The sequence below is a fragment of the Haliotis asinina genome, chromosome 14 (assembly GCF_037392515.1).
Source record: "Haliotis asinina isolate JCU_RB_2024 chromosome 14, JCU_Hal_asi_v2, whole genome shotgun sequence".
NCBI lineage: Eukaryota > Metazoa > Mollusca > Gastropoda > Lepetellida > Haliotidae > Haliotis > Haliotis asinina.
The window spans coordinates 3,876,163-3,892,433 of NC_090293.1; the positions used below are offsets into that span (position 1 = coordinate 3,876,163).

Genomic DNA, 16,271 nt, shown 5'->3' on the forward strand with positions numbered 1-16,271 from the left:
GACTGGAAACAGCTGTGAGTTCACCACAGTGGCATTAGGGACAAATGCATGTGTGAGTTTAACGTGGCCTTTGTTACCCAAGTGCAAGTGCCTTTGAGGGTCTGAAGTCCATACCCAAGCCTTTATAATTAAATGCCTCTACTCGACTCAACTGAAGTTGTACAATTCATATATTTTAAGTGAACAAAATGTATCTTTCGCACTCAATATTTGTCAGAAGACACCCATAAAAACGGTATTGTTTGATTGTGCTGTTGCAATCTATTTGTCTTTTCTACTGCAAGAGATCTTAGTCTAAGAGATAAGAGCGAAAATAGGAATTGATACGTTGTGGTTGATGGCCTACTGCCTTCATAGCTCAGTGGATAGAACACTGGTCTTGTAAAGCAGGCGTCGTGAGTTCGATTCTCACTGGAGGCTCATTTTTTCTACAGATTTCTATCACCGAGGTGTCAGGATGCCATTGTGCTACCCAGACGGTGAACGTCCCCTCACATGCAAATCGGCCGCCAAGCAAACGTTTCAGTTGCATCAACATGAAAGAATTATCAGCTTGAAAGCAAATTCTGGACCTTTGGAGAGGTAAAGAAGAGAATAAGATGAAATACCCGAGTTGCGATTGACCTACTTAATGTTTGTTCAGTTCAATATGCAACATGTGGCAATTTTCCATATCCGAATGTATTTGACTGCTTGAAGAGTAGCTGAGTAGTTTGCAGTGAAAATGTTCAGCTGTTTATCAGCTGCCCCGGTGGCACAATCGGTTAGCGCGCCGTACTTATAGTCAGTACCTTCCCCATGATCAGCATGGGATGAGGAATGCGGAGGTTGTGAGTTCGAGCCTCACCCGGGGCATGCTTCCTTTTCTTTATTTTTCTGACATTTTCTCAAACACTCTCACTCCCATTACACCCACCAGCGTCATGGAAGTAAGTGTGTGACAGATGAAAATACATCTTGTAAATGGCAACTGACACATTTTGAAATATGTGAAGTTTAGAATATCCCACGCCAATGGTGTTTACACAGACAGATCGTAACTGCAATCGACCACCCCGGGACCAACAGCTGTTAAAAGCATGGCAAATTGCCCCCACTTATCAGATGCCTCCATAGCTCAGTGGTTAGAGCACTGGTCTTGTAAACCAGGGGTCGTGAGTTCGATCCTCACTGGGGGCTAGATGTATTTTGTCGCTGTTTCAAGATTTTGGGGTTTTTTTTTTGCAGTTGAGCTAATAAACCCTCTTCATCAGGCACCATGGTGAAGTCTTGTGCAAGCAACTAAGGTAACTCAGTTCTAAGGGTGCCGGTCTCCTAAACTAGGGGTCGGGACATCGATGATCATTTGGGACTATCAAATAGGTTTCTTTCAAAACATGCAATAATTTGGTCCTCATTCGGAAGAAACCTTTGTGCATTTTGAGGCCAACTATTCGTCACATGACTGGAAACAGCTGTGAGTTCACCACAGTGGCATTAGGGACAAATGCATGTGTGAGTTTAACGTGGCCTTTGTTACCCAAGTGCAAGTGCCTTTGAGGGTCTGAAGTCCATACCCAAGCCTTTATAATTAAATGCCTCTACTCGACTCAACTGAAGTTGTACAATTCATATATTTTAAGTGAACAAAATGTATCTTTCGCACTCAATATTTGTCAGAAGACACCCATAAAAACGGTATTGTTTGATTGTGCTGTTGCAATCTATTTGTCTTTTCTACTGCAAGAGATCTTAGTCTAAGAGATAAGAGCGAAAATAGGAATTGATACGTTGCGGTTGATGGCCTACTGCCTTCATAGCTCAGTGGATAGAACACTGGTCTTGTAAAGCAGGCGTCGTGAGTTCGATTCTCACTGGAGGCTCATTTCTTCTACAGATTTCTATCACCGAGGTGTCAGGATGCCATTGTGCTACCCAGACGGTGAACGTCCCCTCACATGCAAATCGGCCGCCAAGCAAACGTTTCAGTTGCATCAACATGAAAGAATTATCAGCTTGAAAGCAAATTCTGGACCTTTGGAGAGGTAAAGAAGAGAATAAGATGAAATACCCGAGTTGCGATTGACCTACTTAATGTTTGTTCAGTTCAATATGCAACATGTGGCAATTTTCCATATCCGAATGTATTTGACTGCTTGAAGAGTAGCTGAGTAGTTTGCAGTGAAAATGTTCAGCTGTTTATCAGCTGCCCCGGTGGCACAATCGGTTAGCGCGCCGTACTTATAGTCAGTACCTTCCCCATGATCAGCATGGGATGAGGAATGCGGAGGTTGTGAGTTCGAGCCTCACCCGGGGCATGCTTCCTTTTCTTTATTTTTCTGACATTTTCTCAAACACTCTCACTCCCATTACACCCACCAGCGTCATGGAAGTAAGTGTGTGACAGATGAAAATACATCTTGTAAATGGCAACTGACACATTTTGAAATATGTGAAGTTTAGAATATCCCACGCCAATGGTGTTTACACAGACAGATCGTAACTGCAATCGACCACCCCGGGACCAACAGCTGTTAAAAGCATGGCAAATTGCCCCCACTTATCAGATGCCTCCATAGCTCAGTGGTTAGAGCACTGGTCTTGTAAACCAGGGGTCGTGAGTTCGATCCTCACTGGGGGCTAGATGTATTTTGTCGCTGTTTTAAGATTTTGGGGTTTTTTTTTTGCAGTTGAGCTAATAAACCCTCTTCATCAGGCACCATGGTGAAGTCTTGTGCAAGCAACTAAGGTAACTCAGTTCTAAGGGTGCCGGTCTCCTAAACTAGGGGTCGGGACATCGATGATCATTTGGGACTATCAAATAGGTTTCTTTCAAAACATGCAATAATTTGGTCCTCATTCGGAAGAAACCTTTGTGCATTTTGAGGCCAACTATTCGTCACATGACTGGAAACAGCTGTGAGTTCACCACAGTGGCATTAGGGACAAATGCATGTGTGAGTTTAACGTGGCCTTTGTTACCCAAGTGCAAGTGCCTTTGAGGGTCTGAAGTCCATACCCAAGCCTTTATAATTAAATGCCTCTACTCGACTCAACTGAAGTTGTACAATTCATATATTTTAAGTGAACAAAATGTATCTTTCGCACTCAATATTTGTCAGAAGACACCCATAAAAACGGTATTGTTTGATTGTGCTGTTGCAATCTATTTGTCTTTTCTACTGCAAGAGATCTTAGTCTAAGAGATAAGAGCGAAAATAGGAATTGATACGTTGCGGTTGATGGCCTACTGCCTTCATAGCTCAGTGGATAGAACACTGGTCTTGTAAAGCAGGCGTCGTGAGTTCGATTCTCACTGGAGGCTCATTTTTTCTACAGATTTCTATCACCGAGGTGTCAGGATGCCATTGTGCTACCCAGACGGTGAACGTCCCCTCACATGCAAATCGGCCGCCAAGCAAACGTTTCAGTTGCATCAACATGAAAGAATTATCAGCTTGAAAGCAAATTCTGGACCTTTGGAGAGGTAAAGAAGAGAATAAGATGAAATACCCGAGTTGCGATTGACCTACTTAATGTTTGTTCAGTTCAATATGCAACATGTGGCAATTTTCCATATCCGAATGTATTTGACTGCTTGAAGAGTAGCTGAGTAGTTTGCAGTGAAAATGTTCAGCTGTTTATCAGCTGCCCCGGTGGCACAATCGGTTAGCGCGCCGTACTTATAGTCAGTACCTTCCCCATGATCAGCATGGGATGAGGAATGCGGAGGTTGTGAGTTCGAGCCTCACCCGGGGCATGCTTCCTTTTCTTTATTTTTCTGACATTTTCTCAAACACTCTCACTCCCATTACACCCACCAGCGTCATGGAAGTAAGTGTGTGACAGATGAAAATACATCTTGTAAATGGCAACTGACACATTTTGAAATATGTGAAGTTTAGAATATCCCACGCCAATGGTGTTTACACAGACAGATCGTAACTGCAATCGACCATCCCGGGACCAACAGCTGTTAAAAGCATGGCAAATTGCCCCCACTTATCAGATGCCTCCATAGCTCAGTGGTTAGAGCACTGGTCTTGTAAACCAGGGGTCGTGAGTTCGATCCTCACTGGGGGCTAGATGTATTTTGTCGCTGTTTTAAGATTTTGGGGTTTTTTTTTTGCAGTTGAGCTAATAAACCCTCTTCATCAGGCACCATGGTGAAGTCTTGTGCAAGCAACTAAGGTAACTCAGTTCTAAGGGTGCCGGTCTCCTAAACTAGGGGTCGGGACATCGATGATCATTTGGGACTATCAAATAGGTTTCTTTCAAAACATGCAATAATTTGGTCCTCATTCGGAAGAAACCTTTGTGCATTTTGAGGCCAACTATTCGTCACATGACTGGAAACAGCTGTGAGTTCACCACAGTGGCATTAGGGACAAATGCATGTGTGAGTTTAACGTGGCCTTTGTTACCCAAGTGCAAGTGCCTTTGAGGGTCTGAAGTCCATACCCAAGCCTTTATAATTAAATGCCTCTACTCGACTCAACTGAAGTTGTACAATTCATATGTTTTAAGTGAACAAAATGTATCTTTCGCACTCAATATTTGTCAGAAGACACCCATAAAAACGGTATTGTTTGATTGTGCTGTTGCAATCTATTTGTCTTTTCTACTGCAAGAGATCTTAGTCTAAGAGATAAGAGCGAAAATAGGAATTGATACGTTGCGGTTGATGGCCTACTGCCTTCATAGCTCAGTGGATAGAACACTGGTCTTGTAAAGCAGGCGTCGTGAGTTCGATTCTCACTGGAGGCTCATTTTTTCTACAGATTTCTATCACCGAGGTGTCAGGATGCCATTGTGCTACCCAGACGGTGAACGTCCCCTCACATGCAAATCGGCCGCCAAGCAAACGTTTCAGTTGCATCAACATGAAAGAATTATCAGCTTGAAAGCAAATTCTGGACCTTTGGAGAGGTAAAGAAGAGAATAAGATGAAATACCCGAGTTGCGATTGACCTACTTAATGTTTGTTCAGTTCAATATGCAACATGTGGCAATTTTCCATATCCGAATGTATTTGACTGCTTGAAGAGTAGCTGAGTAGTTTGCAGTGAAAATGTTCAGCTGTTTATCAGCTGCCCCGGTGGCACAATCGGTTAGCGCGCCGTACTTATAGTCAGTACCTTCCCCATGATCAGCATGGGATGAGGAATGCGGAGGTTGTGAGTTCGAGCCTCACCCGGGGCATGCTTCCTTTTCTTTATTTTTCTGACATTTTCTCAAACACTCTCACTCCCATTACACCCACCAGCGTCATGGAAGTAAGTGTGTGACAGATGAAAATACATCTTGTAAATGGCAACTGACACATTTTGAAATATGTGAAGTTTAGAATATCCCACGCCAATGGTGTTTACACAGACAGATCGTAACTGCAATCGACCACCCCGGGACCAACAGCTGTTAAAAGCATGGCAAATTGCCCCCACTTATCAGATGCCTCCATAGCTCAGTGGTTAGAGCACTGGTCTTGTAAACCAGGGGTCGTGAGTTCGATCCTCACTGGGGGCTAGATGTATTTTGTCGCTGTTTTAAGATTTTGGGGGTTTTTTTTTGCAGTTGAGCTAATAAACCCTCTTCATCAGGCACCATGGTGAAGTCTTGTGCAAGCAACTAAGGTAACTCAGTTCTAAGGGTGCCGGTCTCCTAAACTAGGGGTCGGGACATCGATGATCATTTGGGACTATCAAATAGGTTTCTTTCAAAACATGCAATAATTTGGTCCTCATTCGGAAGAAACCTTTGTGCATTTTGAGGCCAACTATTCGTCACATGACTGGAAACAGCTGTGAGTTCACCACAGTGGCATTAGGGACAAATGCATGTGTGAGTTTAACGTGGCCTTTGTTACCCAAGTGCAAGTGCCTTTGAGGGTCTGAAGTCCATACCCAAGCCTTTATAATTAAATGCCTCTACTCGACTCAACTGAAGTTGTACAATTCATATATTTTAAGTGAACAAAATGTATCTTTCGCACTCAATATTTGTCAGAAGACACCCATAAAAACGGTATTGTTTGATTGTGCTGTTGCAATCTATTTGTCTTTTCTACTGCAAGAGATCTTAGTCTAAGAGATAAGAGCGAAAATAGGAATTGATACGTTGCGGTTGATGGCCTACTGCCTTCATAGCTCAGTGGATAGAACACTGGTCTTGTAAAGCAGGCGTCGTGAGTTCGATTCTCACTGGAGGCTCATTTTTTCTACAGATTTCTATCACCGAGGTGTCAGGATGCCATTGTGCTACCCAGACGGTGAACGTCCCCTCACATGCAAATCGGCCGCCAAGCAAACGTTTCAGTTGCATCAACATGAAAGAATTATCAGCTTGAAAGCAAATTCTGGACCTTTGGAGAGGTAAAGAAGAGAATAAGATGAAATACCCGAGTTGCGATTGACCTACTTAATGTTTGTTCAGTTCAATATGCAACATGTGGCAATTTTCCATATCCGAATGTATTTGACTGCTTGAAGAGTAGCTGAGTAGTTTGCAGTGAAAATGTTCAGCTGTTTATCAGCTGCCCCGGTGGCACAATCGGTTAGCGCGCCGTACTTATAGTCAGTACCTTCCCCATGATCAGCATGGGATGAGGAATGCGGAGGTTGTGAGTTCGAGCCTCACCCGGGGCATGCTTCCTTTTCTTTATTTTTCTGACATTTTCTCAAACACTCTCACTCCCATTACACCCACCAGCGTCATGGAAGTAAGTGTGTGACAGATGAAAATACATCTTGTAAATGGCAACTGACACATTTTGAAATATGTGAAGTTTAGAATATCCCACGCCAATGGTGTTTACACAGACAGATCGTAACTGCAATCGACCACCCCGGGACCAACAGCTGTTAAAAGCATGGCAAATTGCCCCCACTTATCAGATGCCTCCATAGCTCAGTGGTTAGAGCACTGGTCTTGTAAACCAGGGGTCGTGAGTTCGATCCTCACTGGGGGCTAGATGTATTTTGTCGCTGTTTTAAGATTTTGGGGGGTTTTTTTTGCAGTTGAGCTAATAAACCCTCTTCATCAGGCACCATGGTGAAGTCTTGTGCAAGCAACTAAGGTAACTCAGTTCTAAGGCTGCCGGTCTCCTAAACTAGGGGTCGGGACATCGATGATCATTTGGGACTATCAAATAGGTTTCTTTCAAAACATGCAATAATTTGGTCCTCATTCGGAAGAAACCTTTGTGCATTTTGAGGCCAACTATTCGTCACATGACTGGAAACAGCTGTGAGTTCACCACAGTGGCATTAGGGACAAATGCATGTGTGAGTTTAACGTGGCCTTTGTTACCCAAGTGCAAGTGCCTTTGAGGGTCTGAAGTCCATACCCAAGCCTTTATAATTAAATGCCTCTACTCGACTCAACTGAAGTTGTACAATTCATATATTTTAAGTGAACAAAATGTATCTTTCGCACTCAATATTTGTCAGAAGACACCCATAAAAACGGTATTGTTTGATTGTGCTGTTGCAATCTATTTGTCTTTTCTACTGCAAGAGATCTTAGTCTAAGAGATAAGAGCGAAAATAGGAATTGATACGTTGCGGTTGATGGCCTACTGCCTTCATAGCTCAGTGGATAGAACACTGGTCTTGTAAAGCAGGCGTCGTGAGTTCGATTCTCACTGGAGGCTCATTTTTTCTACAGATTTCTATCAGCGAGGTGTCAGGATGCCATTGTGCTACCCAGACGGTGAACGTCCCCTCACATGCAAATCGGCCGCCAAGCAAACGTTTCAGTTGCATCAACATGAAAGAATTATCAGCTTGAAAGCAAATTCTGCACCTTTGGAGAGGTAAAGAAGAGAATAAGATGAAATACCCGAGTTGCGATTGACCTACTTAATGTTTGTTCAGTTCAATATGCAACATGTGGCAATTTTCCATATCCGAATGTATTTGACTGCTTGAAGAGTAGCTGAGTAGTTTGCAGTGAAAATGTTCAGCTGTTTATCAGCTGCCCCGGTGGCACAATCGGTTAGCGCGCCGTACTTATAGTCAGTACCTTCCCCATGATCAGCATGGGATGAGGAATGCGGAGGTTGTGAGTTCGAGCCTCACCCGGGGCATGCTTCCTTTTCTTTATTTTTCTGACATTTTCTCAAACACTCTCACTCCCATTACACCCACCAGCGTCATGGAAGTAAGTGTGTGACAGATGAAAATACATCTTGTAAATGGCAACTGACACATTTTGAAATATGTGAAGTTTAGAATATCCCACGCCAATGGTGTTTACACAGACAGATCGTAACTGCAATCGACCACCCCGGGACCAACAGCTGTTAAAAGCATGGCAAATTGCCCCCACTTATCAGATGCCTCCATAGCTCAGTGGTTAGAGCACTGGTCTTGTAAACCAGGGGTCGTGAGTTCGATCCTCACTGGGGGCTAGATGTATTTTGTCGCTGTTTTAAGATTTTGGGGGGTTTTTTTTGCAGTTGAGCTAATAAACCCTCTTCATCAGGCACCATGGTGAAGTCTTGTGCAAGCAACTAAGGTAACTCAGTTCTAAGGGTGCCGGTCTCCTAAACTAGGGGTCGGGACATCGATGATCATTTGGGACTATCAAATAGGTTTCTTTCAAAACATGCAATAATTTGGTCCTCATTCGGAAGAAACCTTTGTGCATTTTGAGGCCAACTATTCGTCACATGACTGGAAACAGCTGTGAGTTCACCACAGTGGCATTAGGGACAAATGCATGTGTGAGTTTAACGTGGCCTTTGTTACCCAAGTGCAAGTGCCTTTGAGGGTCTGAAGTCCATACCCAAGCCTTTATAATTAAATGCCTCTACTCGACTCAACTGAAGTTGTACAATTCATATATTTTAAGTGAACAAAATGTATCTTTCGCACTCAATATTTGTCAGAAGACACCCATAAAAACGGTATTGTTTGATTGTGCTGTTGCAATCTATTTGTCTTTTCTACTGCAAGAGATCTTAGTCTAAGAGATAAGAGCGAAAATAGGAATTGATACGTTGCGGTTGATGGCCTACTGCCTTCATAGCTCAGTGGATAGAACACTGGTCTTGTAAAGCAGGCGTCGTGAGTTCGATTCTCACTGGAGGCTCATTTTTTCTACAGATTTCTATCAGCGAGGTGTCAGGATGCCATTGTGCTACCCAGACGGTGAACGTCCCCTCACATGCAAATCGGCCGCCAAGCAAACGTTTCAGTTGCATCAACATGAAAGAATTATCAGCTTGAAAGCAAATTCTGCACCTTTGGAGAGGTAAAGAAGAGAATAAGATGAAATACCCGAGTTGCGATTGACCTACTTAATGTTTGTTCAGTTCAATATGCAACATGTGGCAATTTTCCATATCCGAATGTATTTGACTGCTTGAAGAGTAGCTGAGTAGTTTGCAGTGAAAATGTTCAGCTGTTTATCAGCTGCCCCGGTGGCACAATCGGTTAGCGAGCCGTACTTATAGTCAGTACCTTCCCCATGATCAGCATGGGATGAGGAATGCGGAGGTTGTGAGTTCGAGCCTCACCCGGGGCATGCTTCCTTTTCTTTATTTTTCTGACATTTTCTCAAACACTCTCACTCCCATTACACCCACCAGCGTCATGGAAGTAAGTGTGTGACAGATGAAAATACATCTTGTAAATGGCAACTGACACATTTTGAAATATGTGAAGTTTAGAATATCCCACGCCAATGGTGTTTACACAGACAGATCGTAACTGCAATCGACCACCCCGGGACCAACAGCTGTTAAAAGCATGGCAAATTGCCCCCACTTATCAGATGCCTCCATAGCTCAGTGGTTAGAGCACTGGTCTTGTAAACCAGGGGTCGTGAGTTCGATCCTCACTGGGGGCTAGATGTATTTTGTCGCTGTTTTAAGATTTTGGGGGTTTTTTTTGCAGTTGAGCTAATAAACCCTCTTCATCAGGCACCATGGTGAAGTCTTGTGCAAGCAACTAAGGTAACTCAGTTCTAAGGGTGCCGGTCTCCTAAACTAAGGGTCGGGACATCGATGATCATTTGGGACTATCAAATAGGTTTCTTTCAAAACATGCAATAATTTGGTCCTCATTCGGAAGAAACCTTTGTGCATTTTGAGGCCAACTATTCGTCACATGACTGGAAACAGCTGTGAGTTCACCACAGTGGCATTAGGGACAAATGCATGTGTGAGTTTAACGTGGCCTTTGTTACCCAAGTGCAAGTGCCTTTGAGGGTCTGAAGTCCATACCCAAGCCTTTATAATTAAATGCCTCTACTCGACTCAACTGAAGTTGTACAATTCATATATTTTAAGTGAACAAAATGTATCTTTCGCACTCAATATTTGTCAGAAGACACCCATAAAAACGGTATTGTTTGATTGTGCTGTTGCAATCTATTTGTCTTTTCTACTGCAAGAGATCTTAGTCTAAGAGATAAGAGCGAAAATAGGAATTGATACGTTGCGGTTGATGGCCTACTGCCTTCATAGCTCAGTGGATAGAACACTGGTCTTGTAAAGCAGGCGTCGTGAGTTCGATTCTCACTGGAGGCTCATTTTTTCTACAGATTTCTATCACCGAGGTGTCAGGATGCCATTGTGCTACCCAGACGGTGAACGTCCCCTCACATGCAAATCGGCCGCCAAGCAAACGTTTCAGTTGCATCAACATGAAAGAATTATCAGCTTGAAAGCAAATTCTGGACCTTTGGAGAGGTAAAGAAGAGAATAAGATGAAATACCCGAGTTGCGATTGACCTACTAGTAGTATAGGTAATAGGGGTTCTGGACCACTTTCAAGAAATGTCTCTACAAAGCCTTATTTACTAAATAAGGCTTTGGTTGGGCCATTAGCTCTTGCTACTATTACCCCTACTACAAAATTACTGTGCCTTGGTTGGAGGTAATACTGTGCCGTACGGTACGATCAATAATTCTTCTCTTACAAATCCCCTACCCGGCCCATCCCTCAAGTAGTACAAGTTAGGTTCGTCGGCTTTTATATCCACTTTATCTATGTTGTAAGTTTTGACTGACCATATAGGATCGGTGGCTCGCTTACGGCTATCGCCCTCGTGTTCCCCTATGTCATGTTTATATCGAGGAAACAGTTTAACGTGAACCGCCTATGATCTCTTTGGTGTTCGTAATAAAGGCTTGTTGGGCTTTTTGTATCCCCTGTTCTATGTACTTTTTTTTCTCATCCTCGCTGATAGCAGACTTACGAGACTTGGACCGAATATCTTGTTTCATTCCGTTATATTTTGTGAGTTCAGATAGGATTGAACGAAACTCCTCTTCTGAGATCTTACTATCAGAGAGTGCCGTGGAAATTCGCTCACTCACTGTGTTGAGCTTTGCTTCGGCCAGAACCCTGATCTCGTCATGTTTCAATGCCTTACGATTAAGTCTGCGTGATACTAACTTAAGCGCCAACCCTACCAACCCTGTCACCCCAGCCGTTATTTCAATACCTAGCACTATAGGTGCAGCCACGATTGTGGTTAACAACCCAACGCCTGCCGCCCCTAGTCCCATGCTGGTTACCATAAGGGTAGTGTCAGCCCCGTCCACGATATTGAAAGCTCTATTGTACTTTTTACATAGTGCTTTCCGCGTGTCACGGTCTTGTTCTAGTTGACGTTTCACATCACATAACTGCCTCAAGCGGAACCCATCTACGGTTTCCAACGTCTTCGCTACTTCCTCTACGACTGGGTACAGACCCATCCTATAATATATATTTTGAAAAATATTTTAATTGGGTTTCAGTTAATAGTCTATCAATGTATTTGAAGCCTATAAGGAGTAGATCATAACTAATGCTAAGAGGTGAGAGGTTAATAGACTTTTCTGTTGTAATAAAAACCCCAGGGAGGCTTATTAAACGTTTTATAGAACCCGTGGGGGTATCCCGTTGTATAATAATACGGCAATATTGATTTAAGTGTTCGGTAAACCAGTGTATTGACACCCCGGGTAAAAATTGACGTCCTTTCGAGGAGTTTTCCTGGTCAAAATACGTAAACATGACTTCTATGATGATTGTGTAGGGGGAGTATATCTCAAGCTGCCTTTCGTGTAAATAACTACTGCTAAATGTTAATTTACTTTCTATTCCAGAAATTAATCCAATTTTTCCTTCATGAAAATATACCTCGGCTGTTGCTTCATTCCCCGTAATGAAATCCCCGGGCCAGATACCGTTATTCCTAATCTTAGAGATAAACCTCCACCCCTCTTTTGTTGTGATATAAGGTGAGGCGAGTGTTAAGTTGATCAGCCATTTGGGTTCTTTTAAATCTGATAACGACACCCGTCTGTACACGTTGTCTTTGAAGTTCAGGATGTATAATTCATCTTCCTCACCAGGCTGATCGAATCCCTCCGTATCTCCCAGGTCGTTAAGCGTAGTGTTGGGATGATGACTGGTCATTATTATACTATTATGATATAATTTCCAACTGGTTTTCTGATAATAATTCAGGGGTTAACTTAATACCCATGAAGTGTATGTTGTCAGGCAGGAATATATTGATTAATGATATCTTGTTTTCCACGATCACGTTGACCCCCTGCAGACTGGTCTTGGAGTCGACACCCACCCGCACGTAAACGTTGCAAACTTGAAACTGGTGTCGTTTCACCCACCCGAGTTTGATCCCCTTCACGATCTCGACATCATTCCCCGATGGTTCCCCTAGGTAGACTTTGATGAACAATGTTGAGTTTGCCGGTAGATCCTCTAGTATCTTGACCACGCCTTCGAATTCAGACACCAACTGCAATTTCACGTTTTGCATGGCCGGTTTACTCGATAGCATGTGGGCTGCTATAGTGTTGACTGGGCTGACGACTATACTACGTCTATGAGTTGGGACGTAAGCCACGAGCAGGGTTCCATTGTTCACGACTTTGTTTAGGTGGTTGTCTTTGTTATCCGTGAACACGTAAGGGGAGACGAGTTTAATATTGAGAAACCATTTGTTATCGGGTAACAACACCCACTTGTCATCTTCGGTGAAGACGAGCATATATGGTTTGTTTTTGACGACGGTAGTGCTCTCAACATCGTCTAAGTCGAACAGTTTACCACCGAACGATGGGTATATTACCCAATTATTATCACCGGTGTTGACAAGGGCGTACTTAGTGTTGACTGTTGCTCTTGTGGTATCTACTATATCACTTAGGGTTCCACCGGAGGTGACTTCAACGCGTTTGTAAATGTTGTTTTTCAGTTGCAAGGCATACGATTTACCATCTACTCCGGGAGCGTCGAAACCGCGCGTGTCTCCGAGGTCGGAGATCCCGATATTGACGCATTTTTTCACTCCGGGCCCTTGTGCGCTGGTCATGTTACGTGAAGCGTTAAGCTGAGGTATCCTATATTTACAGGATTATGATTTATATCTAACACCGATATTGTCAGCTCAGGTATGTTGCCCTGGGTTAATCTCTTATACTGCCGTGGTGAAAATGACTCGGTTCTACCGTCGTTGAATTTCTCAGTTTTCACCGGCACTGCTCTCAATATAGTGGAAGGGTGACCTCCTTGAATGTTATACGTTGTGCTCACCTGACCGAGATGAATGTACAGCTCTCGGTACGGTACTAGGTCGGGTAACTTCGTGCCTGTGACGGTTGTTGTTGGTTTTATCTCGTCAGGAGACATACCGAGTATCCTCGCTAATGGCCGGCCGAGCCTCAAGGAGGTTCTTCCTTTGTTGATTAACACCACTGTGCCGTTTGAGTCGTTCATCTTGAGTTCGGCTCCCAGGGGTTTGAAGACCTCGTCGTTTAGCGAGCACACGCTGTAGTAGCCGTCAGTTATCTGGCTGCGAGTTCCACTGACGAACAGCTTATTGTTGCTGATATTAATGTTAGTCCATTGCGGTAGGTAGGTGATATCACAGAGTGCGACTTCGAGTTGACCTGACGTGTTATCGATCGCGTGCGTCAGCTGAACGGCCTCACCGCTCGTTATTCCTGGAAGTGTTATGTACATATTACATATATATTTATTTATATAATAGTTTTAAAATGTATTCCCCTGGTGTGTTTTACCCTAAACTGGATGTAGATTTCTCCCCCATGAAGATCGTGGTTGCTCCTGAGTTGTATTTCAATGCCCAGCTTTTAGATGTGTTCGATAAGTATAAGCTTATGGTGACTAACATTGAGGCAGTCCACGCGTGGTTCAACAACCCTATGCAGTTCTGGCAGAATCAATTCAACTTTGCTGTGTGGTGCGCTACAACGGGGTGTGGTGTGGCATTGGCCGACTCTCAGCGTGGACCGCTGAGTCAGTCTGTGTTCAAGTTCCACGTGTACTACCAGGTCAGACGTATCCTTAAAGAGATCAGTGCCCCCCTCCCACAGGACAAAGCGTGGGACGCAACAAACAACCCATACGATAGACGGGCCTACGAACGTATTTGTAATGAATTCGAAATAAACCCGAAGACGGATTGGCGTTTGCCGGGGCCGAACCACGGGTTGGGTATTCCTTCTGATGGCGTGCGATCAGTGAAAGAACTCAGTGATCTTGTACTGAAACAAGGTAAACTACGCCCGGACTTTGCTTTGTCGAGTAATGAATGGAGGGATGATCGTATGAACTTTAAAGGTGGTGTTGCTTTCACAGTCCAGAAAGTGGAGCAGTCAACCGCAGACGGGTGGAAAATGTTCATGCTGGACACATCGAAAGGATTCACTTGTGCTGGTACAATACGCTTGAACGACTCGATTCGAACGTATGTGTGGTCGCTGTTGGGTGCGCAGTCGCAAACGCGTTCCAACATCATCGGTAAGGGAACTGCTTACGACGCTCAGAAACAGTTCGTTGCCAACGTTGAGGATGCTATTAATTCTCCAGTTGATCTCCCGCGGGCCATCGAACGCTACCAAAACGTGTTAGAATACGCCAGATCGAAAGTTAACTACGTGTTCGGTGTGGGGCTGTATATGTCTCCGAGTGATATGCAACTGAGAGTAAAAAAAGTGGTGGGTTATAACAACAAAATAGTCATAGCCACGGCGGACCAAAAGTTGGGCATCAACCCCGATATTAACACCCCCTATATCCCACACATCCCACCACGTGAAACGGGTATAGTGGAGCCACCCCCGGAGCCTAAAGTTCATGTGGGGGTACCCCCCACACACCCCCATATTCAGGCCTCCAATCAGCAGCATATTGATAATAAAACGGCCCTGGTGGTTGGTGGGGTAACTTTGGGACTTATTTGGTTAAAGATTTCTTAGCCGCTACGTACACCAGACCAGCCACGGCGACAATGGCTGCCCACAGGTTTTGACTGAGCCACATGGCAGTTTTAGACAGAGCGCTCAACAACCACGAGACGATGCTACCCAGGATGCCGGGAAGGGCTTCGGCGGCTCTACCAGCCAGTTTAGCTAGGCCTTCCCCGAGTTTTTTAATCCAGTCTTTAACACCACCACCACCGCTGGGAGTTCCCCCTCCGCCGGCAGGACCCACAGGGGTTCCCCCCGTCAGTGACACCACCAGGGTTGATATGATGAAACCCAATGCAGTTAGAATGCTGGCGATGGTGATCCCTTGCTCCCGGAACAATATCCGAATCCTGTTGGCTAAAGTTGTATCCTCATTCAGTATTCTATCGATTGTTTCCCGAATACGACTGATCTGGGATCGAAGCTGTTTACGATTCGAGGAAGCGGCTTCCAATCGTGTACGTCTCTCGTCTTCTAAATCACGTATTCGTTCATTGATACGACGCTTCATATCATCGTTTTCAGTTTCGTTTAGTTTGGTTTTTTCCCTAGCGATGTGCTCGTCGATTTCGTTCAGTTTTCCCATGTTGTTCACGAGTTCTCCACGCACGCGTTTCACGGCTTCGTCTAAGCCGCGCAGTTCCCTTACCGGAAAGTCAAACCCCGGTAACGGTTTGTCCCAGTAGGTGCTCAACAGTTTTTCTATGCTGTCCGAGGCTTCTGTAGCACGCTGCGGTGTCATTTCATCTCTAGTGGTGAGGTGGGATCTGGTAGCTTGCAGATCTTCAACAACGGCCTTAGGTATTGCACCACCGTAATCATGCATGTTTAGATGTTCACGGATAAATTCAACACCATAGCGTCTGGCTAGAGTTGATAAGGCCAGTGGTTTTTTATTGCGCTTGTTAACGAGGTCAACCTCTGGTTTAGACTTAAGGCGTAGAACACCCTTTGTATCAATAAAAAAATTATCAATGTATCGACCCTGTGGATTAACGTAGTTTTTATCACTTCTTAAACTTTCGTAATAATCATCTACCGTTGTTGCCAAAAG

General features: G+C 44.1%; 22 non-coding genes across 22 annotated transcripts; all 22 read left to right on the forward strand.

Annotated features, from left to right (window-relative positions):
• The first annotated feature begins 347 nt into the window (after positions 1–347).
• On the forward strand, positions 348–420 carry Trnat-ugu (transfer RNA threonine (anticodon UGU)). Its single transcript has one exon. It is a non-coding gene; the product is annotated as a tRNA-Thr (tRNA).
• Positions 421–745: 325 nt separating this feature from the next.
• Positions 746–855, forward strand: Trnai-uau (transfer RNA isoleucine (anticodon UAU)). Its single transcript has 2 exons — positions 746–783; positions 820–855. It is a non-coding gene; the product is annotated as a tRNA-Ile (tRNA).
• Positions 856–1,106: 251 nt separating this feature from the next.
• On the forward strand, positions 1,107–1,179 carry Trnat-ugu (transfer RNA threonine (anticodon UGU)). The gene has a single exon. It is a non-coding gene; the product is annotated as a tRNA-Thr (tRNA).
• A 610-nt stretch (positions 1,180–1,789) lies between these two features.
• On the forward strand, positions 1,790–1,862 carry Trnat-ugu (transfer RNA threonine (anticodon UGU)). The gene has a single exon. It is a non-coding gene; the product is annotated as a tRNA-Thr (tRNA).
• A 325-nt stretch (positions 1,863–2,187) lies between these two features.
• Trnai-uau (transfer RNA isoleucine (anticodon UAU)) lies at positions 2,188–2,297 on the forward strand. Its single transcript has 2 exons — positions 2,188–2,225; positions 2,262–2,297. It is a non-coding gene; the product is annotated as a tRNA-Ile (tRNA).
• Positions 2,298–2,548: 251 nt separating this feature from the next.
• Positions 2,549–2,621, forward strand: Trnat-ugu (transfer RNA threonine (anticodon UGU)). Its single transcript has one exon. It is a non-coding gene; the product is annotated as a tRNA-Thr (tRNA).
• A 610-nt stretch (positions 2,622–3,231) lies between these two features.
• Positions 3,232–3,304, forward strand: Trnat-ugu (transfer RNA threonine (anticodon UGU)). Its single transcript has one exon. It is a non-coding gene; the product is annotated as a tRNA-Thr (tRNA).
• Positions 3,305–3,629: 325 nt separating this feature from the next.
• Positions 3,630–3,739, forward strand: Trnai-uau (transfer RNA isoleucine (anticodon UAU)). Its single transcript has 2 exons — positions 3,630–3,667; positions 3,704–3,739. It is a non-coding gene; the product is annotated as a tRNA-Ile (tRNA).
• A 251-nt stretch (positions 3,740–3,990) lies between these two features.
• On the forward strand, positions 3,991–4,063 carry Trnat-ugu (transfer RNA threonine (anticodon UGU)). The gene has a single exon. It is a non-coding gene; the product is annotated as a tRNA-Thr (tRNA).
• Positions 4,064–4,673: 610 nt separating this feature from the next.
• Trnat-ugu (transfer RNA threonine (anticodon UGU)) lies at positions 4,674–4,746 on the forward strand. Its single transcript has one exon. It is a non-coding gene; the product is annotated as a tRNA-Thr (tRNA).
• A 325-nt stretch (positions 4,747–5,071) lies between these two features.
• On the forward strand, positions 5,072–5,181 carry Trnai-uau (transfer RNA isoleucine (anticodon UAU)). Its single transcript has 2 exons — positions 5,072–5,109; positions 5,146–5,181. It is a non-coding gene; the product is annotated as a tRNA-Ile (tRNA).
• Positions 5,182–5,432: 251 nt separating this feature from the next.
• Positions 5,433–5,505, forward strand: Trnat-ugu (transfer RNA threonine (anticodon UGU)). The gene has a single exon. It is a non-coding gene; the product is annotated as a tRNA-Thr (tRNA).
• Positions 5,506–6,115: 610 nt separating this feature from the next.
• Trnat-ugu (transfer RNA threonine (anticodon UGU)) lies at positions 6,116–6,188 on the forward strand. The gene has a single exon. It is a non-coding gene; the product is annotated as a tRNA-Thr (tRNA).
• A 325-nt stretch (positions 6,189–6,513) lies between these two features.
• On the forward strand, positions 6,514–6,623 carry Trnai-uau (transfer RNA isoleucine (anticodon UAU)). Its single transcript has 2 exons — positions 6,514–6,551; positions 6,588–6,623. It is a non-coding gene; the product is annotated as a tRNA-Ile (tRNA).
• Positions 6,624–6,874: 251 nt separating this feature from the next.
• On the forward strand, positions 6,875–6,947 carry Trnat-ugu (transfer RNA threonine (anticodon UGU)). Its single transcript has one exon. It is a non-coding gene; the product is annotated as a tRNA-Thr (tRNA).
• A 610-nt stretch (positions 6,948–7,557) lies between these two features.
• On the forward strand, positions 7,558–7,630 carry Trnat-ugu (transfer RNA threonine (anticodon UGU)). Its single transcript has one exon. It is a non-coding gene; the product is annotated as a tRNA-Thr (tRNA).
• Positions 7,631–7,955: 325 nt separating this feature from the next.
• Trnai-uau (transfer RNA isoleucine (anticodon UAU)) lies at positions 7,956–8,065 on the forward strand. The gene is made up of 2 exons: positions 7,956–7,993; positions 8,030–8,065. It is a non-coding gene; the product is annotated as a tRNA-Ile (tRNA).
• A 251-nt stretch (positions 8,066–8,316) lies between these two features.
• On the forward strand, positions 8,317–8,389 carry Trnat-ugu (transfer RNA threonine (anticodon UGU)). The gene has a single exon. It is a non-coding gene; the product is annotated as a tRNA-Thr (tRNA).
• Positions 8,390–8,999: 610 nt separating this feature from the next.
• Trnat-ugu (transfer RNA threonine (anticodon UGU)) lies at positions 9,000–9,072 on the forward strand. The gene has a single exon. It is a non-coding gene; the product is annotated as a tRNA-Thr (tRNA).
• A 325-nt stretch (positions 9,073–9,397) lies between these two features.
• On the forward strand, positions 9,398–9,507 carry Trnai-uau (transfer RNA isoleucine (anticodon UAU)). The gene is made up of 2 exons: positions 9,398–9,435; positions 9,472–9,507. It is a non-coding gene; the product is annotated as a tRNA-Ile (tRNA).
• Positions 9,508–9,758: 251 nt separating this feature from the next.
• Positions 9,759–9,831, forward strand: Trnat-ugu (transfer RNA threonine (anticodon UGU)). The gene has a single exon. It is a non-coding gene; the product is annotated as a tRNA-Thr (tRNA).
• A 609-nt stretch (positions 9,832–10,440) lies between these two features.
• On the forward strand, positions 10,441–10,513 carry Trnat-ugu (transfer RNA threonine (anticodon UGU)). Its single transcript has one exon. It is a non-coding gene; the product is annotated as a tRNA-Thr (tRNA).
• The last annotated feature ends 5,758 nt before the right edge of the window (positions 10,514–16,271 follow it).